At 34.9% G+C, this 15,456-nt stretch overlaps 1 protein-coding gene across 2 annotated transcripts in view; it reads left to right on the forward strand.

Moving 5' to 3' along the window:
• LOC127863446 (uncharacterized) overlaps window positions 1-15,456 on the forward strand; it is a 453,451-nt gene that overhangs the window by 29,129 nt on the left and 408,866 nt on the right. The window lies entirely within an intron of this gene.

Here is a 15,456-nt window from a genome sequence, read left to right on the forward strand (position 1 = left end):
CAGAAAAAATGCCCCTTACTGCGCCATTTTTGTATACCTTTGACCTTAAAGGATGACCTTGACCTTTCAGCAATCAGAATGTGCAGCTCTATGAGATACACATGCATGCCAAATATCAAGTTGCTATCTTCAATATTCCAAAAGTTATGACCAATTAACTTTAACCAAGGTTAAAGTTTTTTGACAAAAACATGCAATGATATTTGACCTTGAAGGATGACCTTGACTTTTCATCACTCAAAATGTGCAGCTCCATGAGATACACATGCATGCCAAATATGAAGTTGCTATCTTCAATATTGCAAAAATTATCAATCTTTAACCAAGGTTAAAGTTTTGGGACAGAAATTTTGACAGACAGAATGACAGACAGGCCAAAAACAATATACCCCCTCTTCTTTGAAGAAAGGGGCATAAAAACAAGATTAAACATATTCTGATAGTGATATTAAATATAGAAAGTCACAATTAAGTGTATATTTATGAAAATTGAGGATACATGTATATGTTTGGCACTTTGTTGTATGTAATTCGAGATTTCATGCTCGATAAAGAAAGCCAATGAAATTGAACAAAAGTGTGAATATCTCATTGCAAAAAATAAAAAACTTAAAACACTGTAGTAAATGTTGATACATTTTTTAAATAAAATGTTACAAGTATGAAATGGAATCTATAAAGCTTGCAATAATGACCAAATAAATTTGCCATAATCATTTGGCAATAAAATAATAAAATTCAACATTAACTTGTTTACTTATTTCAATATTAACTTTAATAAAGATTACATGTACATATAAATGCAGTTCTTCCAACACAATCCGTTTTATTAAAAAGCAATGATAGATATATGTGCATTTCATTTTTATGCCCCCGGTAGGGTGGCATATAGTGATCGCACTGTCCGTCAGTCTGTCCATCTGAAATTCCGTCACACTTTGCGTTTAGGTTTTGCGTTTAGGTTTCGAAAAATGTGGAAAAAGAGGGCATATGTCATTTATGTTTTTCAACATTTATGTTTGAAATTGTTCAATCTATAAACAAACTTTTAGTTGGAAAGTTTGTTATGCCATCTTTAAAAAAAACAATGTTGATATTTAAACATTCAGACTGGAGGAGGATGTATTTTACATTGTTCTATAGTGGTTCAATACAGAGTCGAGAATGCACACTTTAACTACTAGTTAATAGCAATCAGTGTTATTCGTTACAAGGAAGATTTTAGGCTGGCAAGTCTATTAATAATGACAAATTTTAAACTGAGACTGAAAGGCACACTGCACTAAACAATGCTTTCATTCATTCATTTACTTCTTACTTGGCAAAGTATTGTTAGTATTACCCATCATTGGTAAAAGAGGTTTGATTTTAGAAAATTCAATTCGTACTCTAATGCCATTTTAAACAAGCTCCACAAGATACTTTGAACATTATTTGTAAATGATGGACATTTGTATTTTGATATAGAATATATCAATGTGCTATGTTTTTTCCTAGACCATCAATGACAGTATAGTACTTGCATATTACTGCATATAGTGTTATCATTTATTTCCATGGTTTTAATACCTTGATACGAGCAATTATTTCCTTTTTGCCTTATACAAATGGCTTGAGCAAACGTTTTGGTTCAAATTGTACAATAAAGTGAATTTTAAAAAGTTTGCAATTCCACTGCAATTTACGTTACCATTTTAAACTTTGTTTTCATTAATTTTCATTCTACCACCACTCTTACCTATTTTTTGTAGACAGATTATGAAATGAAAGATTCCAATAAATATTGCAGGGCTTTTTTTCGTTCTTTGCATGTGGCCTGGGTCAGCCATCTCACAATTTTGACGCAAGCATTTCACAAATCTTATGAATCCAAACTATTTTACAAAAACAGTCTTTGTTAACTGATTGACATTAAACAAACATTTTATATTCAAAAGAACAATTTGTGTTGATGTTTTTGTTTGTATTTCTTATTTCGCAAATTTGGTTTCCTTCTCAGGTAACGGGCTATGCTTGTTTTAATGGATTATAATTAGTCAACGCCAAAGGCGGGGGGATATACGTTTGTATCAGTCCGCCTTTATAATCAGTCCATCCCTCCGGCTGTTTGTCACAAACTTTTTAGGACTTTATCTCGGCCTGAAATTTTATGCACTTAGGTGTATAGATATAAATTAGGAAAAGGCGGGGGATATCATTTATACAATTTTGCTTGTTGTTACAGAATTAAAAGTATAAAACTGGTGAAAACAAATTTGTAAAGTAACCTGAACTAATAAACCACACCATTGCCTTATAATATAAGTAAAGTGTATAGTAAAACTTTAGATCCTTTGTTAAAAAAAGTCAAAATAGGGCGCAGATGCAGATTCGTTCAAGTCTATAGTCACTTCAATGAAATCACAGTAAGATTTAACCCTCTCCTTGACAGCCATTTAGCCAATATAAGCCTCTCCAGTTACCACAAGACCTAGCTGCCTGCTGACCAGTGGCTGATAGCCATCTTATCAATATCAGTACCCCATCTTTACAGGCATTATTGGAAAAACGCTGTTTTATGACCCTCATTGCTTTTGAACCTGATATTCTCATAAAAATTGAAATATTATTGAAAAATACACTATATGAAAGTTTAAGCTAATAAAATTACCTTTCCTGTGGTGTAAACTGTATGTTTCTACCTTAATTTATTGGTCAGTTATAGTCATGCAAAGTTGACCGTTGTGTGTTTTACTGCGTTTCAATGCAAATCTACCTCTTTGGAAACGCAACCGTCATTGCCTTTAAACCTGATTTTCTCATAAAAGTTGAAATATTATTGAAAAACACTCAATATGAAAGTTTTAGCTAATAAAATTTCCTTTCCTGTGGTGTAAACTTATGTTTCTACATTATTTTATTCATCAGTTATAGTCATGTAAAGTTGACAGTTGTGTGTTTTACTGGGTTTAAATGCAAATCTCTTTCCAGCTCATATAGAAACTTTGCAAAGTTGGTGTGTTGAATCAAATACAAATAATTATATTTTGGAATATTATTTTTTTTTCTTACTTTCCAAACTACAATTCTTCTTTCTTGAAGATTTTTTTATTTTATAAATTCATTCTGCAAGCCTCAAAATTTATGTAAATTCTTATAAATAACTATAGAAAAACACAGAGTTTCTCAAACAACTTCATGCATTTTCAAAATCAATTGTATTATTTCTTATAAAATTCGTACGATAATTGGTATTTCTATTACATTAATTCACCAAATGATTTATAAATATTTATTGATACCGGTAACAATTTAATTGGATGTTGCATAATGTGCCATGAATATTCATATAATTAATTTGCATTTTGCATTTTATTACCGATCGAAATCCGGCAATGTCGGCGTCTTCAATAAGTCTTCAGTTCGTGTATTTATTTGCAAAATTCCAATTTTAAGCGGCTACTTTATTATCAAATACTCCAGTTTATCTGATCGCCGACATATAACTTTACAACCCAGAAGTCGCCGACAAACCCGTGTATTCGTGTACCAAATTACAAAACGCCGAGGTAACATGGCACGCGCGCCAATGTCATATGAAGACTACTGCTGCGTCCGGTAAACATGTTTATTCAAAGTGTCTAGAACCCGTGTTTCTTATCCCTAAATGTTAGATTAGCACGTGCGCTATTAATTATTATTGGTCAGTTCAATGGCATATTGAAGACCGCCGACTGCGTCTTTGTTTTATTGCCCAATCAAGCACCGATAATCCAATATCCTGTGTATTACGAAACACAAACTTAAGATAAGCACGTGTCGTTTGTAAAAACATTTTAGTGTACATGCCATTAAACATATCGATGACATTAAACATACCAATGTAATTCTCGTATATGATCTCGGAAACAAACATTTACGATATAATGGAATCAAACAACAATAAGAATGAAATCGATTTACACCCAAATGATATTATATCCCTATGGAACGTGTTTATTTTTGCGACATTTTTAACGAGTTATTAATACGTTTTCGGAAAATGTCCAAATTAAAAACGGTTCGAGAATAGCAGTTATTTTAGGACATTACGAAATGCCTGAAGCGCGCACATCCCGGAACGTGATTTACGCATGTAAAATGGTAAACCCTCGTCTTGATTGGTCGCCAATTGCATCATAACTTTAAATAGCAACATTACCGGATGTTTACTTGACAGTTTAGAAAAATGATGAACGCAGGTGTATATGCATTTCTGTTACACTTAAAACATCATTTTAAGCATTTAAATAGCAAATTAAATCGTGCCGCGTAAAAACGCGTATATATCAGGTAATAGATAGGGTAGTAGAAATGCGTAGATAACAGAGAATCGATACAGGCGTAGATACGCGTATTTGACAGGGAATTGATAGGGTCGTAGAAACGCGTACCTGTCAAGGAAAGGGTTAAGCAGTCACTTTTACAACGAAAATGGCTTGAATAAGAAAAATCATGGGACAAAACCCATGAGTAATTAAGTGATGGCTAATTGCAAGAAAGTGCAGCAAGCTGTAGTTAATTATTGTATTTGTATCCATGTACATGTTTATGAGTTAACATTAATAAAAGTTCGAATCATTTCTATTCAAATTAATTATGCCCCCCTTCGAAGAAGAGGGGGTTTATTTTTTTGCTCATGTCCGTCGGTTGGTCGGTCCATCCTACAGATGGTTTCGAGATGATAACTCAAGAACGCTTACGCCTAGGATCATGAAACTTTATAGGTACATTGATCGTGACTCGCAGATGACCCCTATTGATTTTCAGGTCACTAGGTCAAAGGTCAAGATCACAGTGACTCGAAACAGTAAAATGGTTTCCGGATGATAACTCAAGAATGCTTATGCCTAGGATCATGAAACTTCATAAGTACATTGATCATGACTTGCAGATGACCCCTATTGATTTTAAGGTCACTAGGTCAAAGGTCAAGGTCACGGTGACTCGAACCAGTAAAATCGTTTCCGGATGATAACTCAAGAATGCTTATGCCTAGGATCATGAAACTTCATAGGTACATTGATCATGACTCGCCGATGACCCTATTGCTTTTAAGGTCACTAGGTCAAAGGTCACAGTGAATCTAAATATTAAAATGGTTTTCGGATGATAACTATAGAATGCTTACGCCTAGGATCATGAAAATTCATAGGTTCATTGATCATGACTGGCAGATGATCCCTAATAATTTTCAGGTCACTAGGTTAAAGGTCAAGGTCACAGTGACTTAAACAGTAGAATGGTTTCCTTATGATTACTCAAGAATTATTAGGCCTAGGATAATGAAACTTCATAGGTACATTGAATATGACTGGCAGATGACCCTTATTGATTTTCAGGTCACTAGGTCAAAGGTCAAGGTCATAGTGACAGAAAAGGGATTCACACAATGGCTGCCACTACAACTGACAGCCCATATGGGGTCATGCATGTTTTACAAACAGTCCTTGTTAAATTGCATTTTTATGAAATACATTACACTTTCAAACAGTGAGAATATTTGTTATGTGTTGAGAATCCTATGTGACATGGCACAATTGTTATTAACAGAGGCATCGGAGCTGTGGCGGCAGGGGCGGTGGCCGCTGGCCAATTATTTCCGGCAAAAAGGAAATTTTGGTAAAGACCTTAAAAAAAAAATCCATTTCAATACCCGTATATTTGAAAATATCTTTACCACGAAGCAAGGTAATCACGCTTTCGCGGTTATGACACGTGTATTTTTGTTTGCCATCACCCGCCCGCAGTAGTGTATGTGTCAATTATGTTGTTAATTGATTGATCTCCTTTATAACGATAATCTCTTAATTATTGAGTAATTTAACCTGGTAATCTTTAATTGTTGGTATGATTTAAGCCTTCTTTCCATTAATATAAAGGAAAGTATGACATGAAACAAATGTGCCGATATCCAATGGTCCTTAATTACACTGTAACTCCAATATAACGCGGATGACGGGGTCCAAACCACGCAACAGCGTTATAAACGGACAGCGTTATAAGTTTTCAGCTTATTTATTTAAGGGACTATAAAAACAGCTATAGTATAGCCTATAATATAGGCTATTATAGGTCCTGTGTATTGTCATGCTGTGTTGTCATCCGCAAATACATGCATATAAACCGAATCGAACGATAACAGTATACATACCGCTTTTCTAATGTGCACATTTATCCGATAATCCAATATAATTACATCCCTTTCAAAAAAATAATGTTTAACATTTATGACACAAAATATGTTTACGAACTTGTAAACAAATTCATATGCCTACGCCATTTTTCAGAAAAATTAGTACATTGCATAATGGGACAGCTTTCATTTGGACGAGCGAATTTAAATTTAGATTGAATGCAATACGATACATGTACAAAGAAATGTGTTCTTGCGTCATACGCAGCATGTAAAAAACGTGCTTTCCTTGGACTTTCTGCAAAAATTTAAATGCATCTCTGTTAACTATTACACTGCATTAGCATGTAAATGAATCGTCAGGATTTTTTTATTTATTTTTCATTTATGTACTGAAACATTAAACACACACAAAGATATTTTTATTTATCAAGCATGTGTAGCATATAATAAACGATAACACACTTACACAGCCATAGTTTATACAATAATGAAAAACAATACACGATAAATACAAAAACATAAACAGGTAATCGTTTTAAATAACTTTAATTTGATAATTATTCAGCTTGCACTTGCCTTATTGAAATTAGCGCACCGAACTGCTCTGATAGGGAATACATGTAATAAACACCGACTCACACCTTGATTGGCATTACACAACAGATTAACACCAATTAGCTGTTGAGTGTCGTTTAACCTCTAATCGATTAAAATCAGTTAAACGGGCGGAAAAAGCAATCAAGCTGTGATCGCCGGCTTCTTTGAATTTATGAAAATACATGAAGTTGCATAACATGGATTTGAATCAGAAATGGAAGGTTGGAGAAAAAACGGGATCCAAGGACCCCCCGCGTTATATTGGACACAGCGTTATAACGGACCGCACTATATTGGAGTTACAGTGTATCACAAAATTAAAGATACCTCAAGATACCTGAATTAATTGTAATAACTCGAAGTAAATCGATTATTCTAAAAAACTTATTTAATGTTTTTTACCACTTTTTTGTGTCATTTTAATATTTCTACTCCAAACTAACGAAATTCAAATTTCAAAAACGGAATTGTGGAAAAAAAAATCCAAAGAACATTATTTTAACCCACATGATCCCTATCGTTGTGTCGCCTGCTACAAAGTACAAACTTTGACATAAAGAGATCACTTCTCCATCGATTGTCTGTCTGTCGCAACTTTTGTCTTACAGAATATGCCTGCAATAGACATGTTTAAGGTCAGGTAGCAGGTATAAAAATGCACCAGAATGCGCAGTTTGATGCTAAATTTGAAAAAAAAAATCCGGGGGAGGCTCTGGACCCCCACCAATGGGAGGGGGATACCCCTTCCCATACCCAACCCCGCCGCGGCCCAAATGTCAATTTGCTTCCGACGCCTCTGAATAAGAATGCCATTCCTGACCACTCAAGACCATTCCAGTGCTCCCTTTAGCAAGACAGTATGTACTTGTGTAAATGTGGTACTTGTATGATCACATTTTCGAAATTGTTCAGGTCTGAGTAAGCAAAAGAGAAAACATGTCCCAAGCCTCTTATTCCAAAGTAATTGTTTAATTATTTTGAATGTTTTGAAAAATTGCTGACAATAAAGGCATTAATAAATGCTGTATATAGGGATTTGTGTGCAGTAAAGTATAATTACAGGTATGTTTGCATTTATTGTTGATTTGCCTGCAATGAAGGGTTAATTATGTCAATGTTTCATTAATTCTCCCCCACCAGAGGCGGAGGGATATTGTTTTGGCGTTGTCCGTCCGTCCGGTCGTCCGTCTGTCCGTCCGGCACTTTTGTGTCCGGAGCCATATCTTGGAAGTGCTTTGGAGGATTTCATTGAAACTTAGTAAGAGAATATATATGCATAAGAGGATAATGCACGCCAAATGCCATTGTACACCATCTGTTAAAAATAGAGTTATGGCCCTTTGTATCTTGAAAAAATGCTTTTTACTATAGGCACTTTTGTGTCCGGAGCCATATCTTGGAAGTGCTTTGGCGGATTTCATTGAAACTTGATATGAGTATATATATGCATAAGAGGATGATGCACGCCAAATGGCATTGTACACCATCTGTTAAAAATAGAGTTATGGCCCTTTGTATCTTGAAAAAATGCTTTTTACTATAGGCACTTTTGTGTTCGGAGCCATATCTTGGAAGTGCTTTGGCGGATTTCATTGAAACTTGGTATGAGTATATATATGCATAAGAGGATGATGCACGCCAAATGGCATTGTATACCATCTGTTAAAACAGAGTTATGGCCCTTTGTATCTTGAAAAAATGCTTTTTACTATAGGCACTTTTGTGTCCGGAGCCATATCTTGGAAGTGCTTTGGCAGATTTCATTGAAACTTGGTACGAGTATATATCCCCCGCCAGAGGCGGAGGGATATTGTTTTGGGGCTGTCCGTCTGTCTGTTCGTCACTTTTGTGTCCGGAGCCATATCTTGGAAGTGCTTTTGCGGATTTCATTGAAACTTGGTATGAGTATATATATTGATAATAGGATGATACACGCCAAATGGCATTGTACACCATCTGATACTGTGAAACCATTATTATTCGTCCGACATTAATTTTCGCCTTTTTCGTCCTTCGACCGATGGACGAATTCAAGATCCTTACGAACAATCATGTCCCATATTTGAAACAAATAAGACTGAATTACCGTAGGCATGAGGCATTTAAATCCATCGTAATCCACGCATATACACAGGGCTCGAAATGAACACTCGCACACTCCCAAAATGCGAGAAAAAAAGATTGCAAGGTAAGTTATAAGCCACTAGTATTTTTTGCAAATAAAGAAATAGTGAAAAAAAACGAGTTATATTGCTTAATGCGTTCGATGGCGTGAACGCTAAACCGTAGGTCAATTTTTTGAACGTCCGAATACCCATATGCGGAAGCGCACACCTTGTTTGTTGACTGGTATAGTTATAATACAGATACACAGATGGTATTGATACAAAGAACATGAAACAGTCGACTATTCACACTCAAGTTAAAATCGGTTTTGACACAAAGGGGTGTTCATTATACAGTGTACTGACAACTGACATTTCCTGTAAAACGCGAAGGCAATAAGGCTGTATCAAATGCGTCGACTTCGTTTAGGTATAAAAGTGTTGATTAGCGCTAATTGTTAACAACTTTATTACCCATTGTGTGTATTGTGTTATTCAGGGGTGTTGCAGATTATACAGCCTACACACGGCAAAACCGGATTAAAGACAATACTATTAAACGCAATTAAAATATGACGATGTGTGATCAACACCTGACTGAAATATATCTGCGCTTTGTGACAAATTGATAAAGAACATTTTGATTTGTGTTTGGTTGTTTGGTTTTAACTGCATCTACTATTTTTGTACATATACATAAAAACCCGTACCTTTGTTTTTTGAAATATGACCAAAATAATTTGCTTACGCTAATTATAACCCATAATGTTCGCACCTTCTCTAATTGGCGCCGATAAAGGTAAGATTGTTATCAGTTTGACCGTGATAGTAATGGAAAAAGACTAATCGGCAATTGTCTTCGTTGTTTAAAACACTCGTGAACGATTATTCAGTCCCACTTATCCGCTAATCATAACAAAGAACGTGTCAATGACATGAAATAATAAGGGACAGTTACTATCACCTAAAATAACAGACTTGTTAATTGGCATATGCCAAACAAGGCCCACCTCCTGCAAGTGACTTCCAAGTGTCACCTCTCTTTCCCCAGCACGATTTTTTTGCAACCGCGTATTACATGTATTACAAACAAATCGGACATTTTTTTTCAAAACCAGAAATGGACGAATTTAAGAGCGGACGAAATAGTCATTTTTATAAAAAGGGCTAAATTTTGTGCCGAAGAAAATAAATGGTTTCACAGTAATAACAGAGTTATGGCCCTTTGTATCTTCAAAAAAATGCTTTTTTTGTGTCAAATATAACACTTTTGTGTCCAGAAGTATATAGGCGGGGGATATCAATTCAACGAATTTGTTAGTTTATTATGTCATTATTACACTACACGACCCGTGATTTTTGCCGCAATTCTCGCATCACCGCAATCGATGCAACGTGACAAATCGCGGTGTTTCCGAGCGACAAGAAAATTTGGGTGATGTCTCAGCGACTCCACGGTGACCGTCGCGCGATGTATCTCGCTGTTACGCAATCAGCGCAAATCACCGCAAACCGCCGTGGTTCACCTTTTTAAGCGATTTACGTTTAGAGTTACACTACATTACATGTAACATATATATGTATACACTTACTTTATACATTGCAATACTAAAGCTTTTGTTGTTGTTGTTGTGTTCAATGGGCGTATTAGCTAAACTACTCCCGTTCCGACATGAACTTGATGAAGTAATGTCGGAAAAATTAACGGCTCCAAATTAATATAACAGCGCAGAATGATCATGCAATAATTATTGAACATAACATGTAAACATTATTTAACTAATTGCATTAGCAGAATGTTTATTAAAACTTACATCAATTATATTCCAGGCCCGAATACACTACCACTGTTCAAATTCCATATTGTTGCCATATACAGGTACATGTAGCGTAGCACTGTGTAAATTGAAAGTTGCATAGTGGTTCGTCATTGGTCGGTTATAAATACATTGTTTCTCTATACATGGTATTAGATTTAGACGAAACTAATAATCTGGTAATTTACAAGAAATATGATATAAGTTTTCCATTTAAACTTTGATTTTACCGTGTGTGTTTATTGACATTATTAATTATGTTAATGCTTATTTTTGCATTTCATTAAGAATTATAATGTGTAGCCCTTTTGTTAACAGTGTTTAGCAAAATATTCGCGCCTTAAGACACGGAAAATTGTTTAAGTAACACTTTCATTTAAAGGTTAAATGTAATCGGTAGATTACGTCAATTTGGACTAAATTATGCTATACTTATTTATTTTCTGTTTCAGGCTCCAATGCACATAACTCGTGTTACTCGCGTTACTTTCCACAAAACAAAAAAAACAAACTCAACATTTGATTATTTATTGTGTATTGTCCAGCGGGTGATAGTGTTTGTTCTAGTGTCTAATTGGCACTCTTTGTACTTGTTCAAACTGTGAACAGATGTGACAATCACAGAAACAACAGGATGGCACTGCCAATTAAGTGCGATAATGGATCAAAGGGCATTGACAAAAAATAACAGTTTGTATATATTTTTCGGCGTTTACTCAGATGGTCTCTCACAACAACATAACTATACAAGTCAAGGTATTATATTTTACTTCTATCAGTAACGATACGGATACGGCGTGTTTGATTTCAAATGACTTAAAGAAATATCAAATTGTTGGCGATATAACTGTTTTAAAAATACGAAAGAAACATTTAACCGAAATCAACAGAATTCAATGTTCTCTGCGTATGCAGTTTGTATAAAAAATCAATACTTGCACACTCGTATACCTTGACGTTGTACATTGCCGCATAATTTTCGCGCTCTTTTGTCAGGAAATATACATGATGACTATATTGGAAGCATTTGTAAAGGTCGTGTTAACATTAAAACATCGGAAGTGAGTTTCGGATCATAAATTATTATTCTCATGTAGGAATTTAACGGAACATTTATACTTATGGTATATTTATTTTTAATTGTATATTAATTTGTTACAACGCTTTACGTGTCGAAAACATGTTTTGATAATATTATGCATTAATAGCACAATTTCCAGGAGGAAAACATTTTTTACATGAAGGCTAATGACGCTATAAAACGTTTTTTTTGTAAGATCGTATTGCATTCAATCTAAATTTAAATTCGCTCGTCCAATGTAAGCTGTGTCCAACATTATGCGCTGTACTCTACACTTCTGAAAAATGGCGTAGTCATATGGTTTTGTTAATGAAATTCTCAAACATATTTACCGACATAAATGTTTAAGATTCTTTTTTTGAGGTTGGATTATCGGATTATTGTGAACATTAGAAGCGTTATGTAACATGTATACAGTTAAATACGATTCGGTTTCTATGCATGAATTGGCGAGTCATTGTTGTCACCGATTCCACTGCCATCACGGCGAATTGCAGCGAATCTGCACCACAACATTGAGGGGGGTTCAGCGCGAAGATTATCTTGCTCTCGCGCGACGTCGGGGTGACAAATCACGTGAAATCGCAGTGATTTTCCACTCAAAAAGCAAAACGCCCGCCTTGACTCCGCGAATTAGACAACAATCACGGGTCGTGTAGGGTATGTTAATTTACATGCATTTCAAGAATAGCCCATGTTGTGTGGTTTTTTAATAAGAAAAAATAATACAAACCAGGTTCATCTTTGAAAATAATCAAATAGTGATACATTGCATTGTTTCTAATTTGTAAGATTTTTGAATAACCAGTATATTGTTAAAACCTCTTCTTTATATGAATTAAAGTTATTCAATCAGTTCATACTTATAAAGCTATGTAATTGGATTAGATACGGAGATAACAGTATTAATGTTACTTTAATTGAATGAAATATAACATTAAGTCATACACATTGACTTTGCAATGATATTTTTGCCATTTGTCATGTATCAATTTAAGTACAGGGTACAATTTCAACGTTACTAATGTTGAACCTGCAGCCTTTATTTGAAGGCACTTTTTTACAATGTTAAAGACAAATGGTTAACATGACGACCAGATTTTTGCTTCAAATTATTAAAAGCTTTCAGTGGTCTGGGTATGTGGATTTTGTGTATTGACATGTACTTTGCATGCAAAATGATTTTATATAACAGTATTTCTCATTAAGTTATTACAGTTTACATTAATAAGTTTTGGAATGTCAATAATTAAAACAGCTCAGTTCATTTGTTCAATTTTATGCATTTTCACAAATATTAATAATTGCGTACACATTTCTATAATTATTCATCAAGATTGTTGTGACGAATTTTATGTTTTATGTTTAAAACATAGAAAAAATGTTTATTTGGGGATAAAATACCAACATTGAAATAATGGTAACCATGGAAACCATTTTTAATTTAAAAAAGATGCTTTTTTTTTATATGTAAACATGTGTTTATATGTAAACATTTTAAAACTATTTTACTTGTGTATTCGTTTACTTGAATAATGCTTAAAATGAGTAGTTTATGAGTAATAAAAACAAACTCATTTAGACTTTTGCAATTTATTTATTTCATACATTGTGTTCACGAAAAAGGCTGTATAATGAAAAATACTAGGAATTTTTGCACAAAATTTCATACTTTGATTCCCCAAACTCTACTCTACCAGAAAATGATGATATCTCAAAATGTCATTTTTTTAACAAATGGGTCAAAATTGCTTGTGGGGCCACATTTAAGTTCCCAAACATGTTTTTGTTGTGTTTATTTTGTATAAAATTTGCATTATACAGTAAGCAACAATATTTTATTATGCCCCCCTTCGAAGAAGAGGGGGTATATTGCTTTGCTCATGTCGGTCAGTCGGTCTGTCGGTCCGTCCACCAGGTGGTTGTCAGACGATAACTCAAGAACGCTTGGGCCTAGGATCATGAAACTTCATAGGTACATTGATCATGACTCGCAGATGACCCCTATTGATTGTGAGGTCACTAGGTCAAAGGTCAAGGTCATGGTGACCCGAAATAGTAAAATGGTTTCCGGATGATAACTCAAGAACGCTTAGGCCTAGGATCATGAAACTTGATAGGTAGATTGATCATGACTCGCAGATGACCCCTATTGATTTTCAGGTCACTAGGTCAAAGGTCAAGGTCACAGTGACCCGAAATAGTAAAATGGTTTCCGGATGATAACTCAAGAACGCTTAGGCCTAGGATCATGAAACTTGATAGGTAGATTGATCAGGACTCGCAGATGACCCCTATTGATTTTGAGGTCACTAGGTCAAAGGTCAAGGTCACGGTGAACCGAAATAGTAAAATGGTTTCCGGATGATAACTCAAGAATGCTTCGGCCTAGGATCATGAAACTTGATTGGTAGATTGATCATGACTCGCAGATGACCCCTATTGATTTTCAGGTCACTAGGTCAAAGGTCAAGGTCACAGTGACCCGAAATAGTAAAATGGTTTCCGGATGATAACTGAAGAACGCTTATTCCTAGGATCATGAAACTTAATAGGTAGAATGATCATGACTCGCAGATGACCCCTATTGATTTTCAGGTCACTAGGTCAAAGGTCAAGGTCACGGTGACCCGAAATAGTAAAATAGTGTCCGGATGATAACTCAAGAATGCTTATGGCTAGGATCATGAAACTTCATAGGTACTTTGATCATGACTGGCAGATGACCCCTATTGATTTTCAGGTCACTAGGTCAAAGGTCAAGGTCACAGTGACAAAAAACATATTCACACAATGGCTCTCACTACAACGGAGAGCCCATATGGGGGGCATGCATGTTTTACAAACAGCCCTTGTTTAATGTTATTATCAGTGAGTGTTCTTCTTAAGGCCACGACTTTTTTTTTTATTGGTTTACAAAAATTATTTTGAAAATGGTCCATCGGGCGGTCGAAAAAAAAAAAAAAAAAAAAAAAAACATCGGAAAAAAAAGTTAATACTAATAACATCAGAACAAAGACAACATATCTTTTATAACCTTAACACAGAGAAAAAAAATCAAATTATGCAATGAAACACATCTATATCTTCAAATGAAATGAGTCCTAAAAGCACCTTTTGTAACATCAGGCAATTTTAAACACTCCATTACATGACATGCGTTCTTCTCCCATTGAAACGAAAAACTGCGCTTCATTTCCATAATTCGATGCGCTTCATTACGCAATGCAATGCCCGTTGCATAAATCTTATATAAGATAAACTACTCATACACAAATTACCCGGTATGTGTTTGCTCTTACTCGACTTATGAGATCGTACATGAAAAAAAATCGAGGTAGATCGATCCATGCGTCGTCGCGGTAATGTTTGTCAAAGTTATTGTTGTCATGAAAACTCGTTGATTTACAACGCAAAACGTCTTATTTGAACTGATGCGAATTAATTTAATCATATTTGTCAACTTCGCTTTTGCTTTATTTTGATAATTTAATCCAAAGTTTAATGTTAGCAAGTGTTTTTTTTACCGGAATTGTAAACAAGGAGTCAGTTAAAGTCTTCCGAAAATGTGCAGTCTGTGTGAATTGACAGTTTGACGTCATCAAAGGAAAGCCGCTTTCTGTCGGAAGCAATAAAGCGACAAATTTCGCGCCGAAAATATTGGCTTCCTTTGTCTAGCAATCAACATGCCGAACCAAT

Source organism: Dreissena polymorpha, chromosome 1 (assembly GCF_020536995.1).
Source record: "Dreissena polymorpha isolate Duluth1 chromosome 1, UMN_Dpol_1.0, whole genome shotgun sequence".
NCBI lineage: Eukaryota > Metazoa > Mollusca > Bivalvia > Myida > Dreissenidae > Dreissena > Dreissena polymorpha.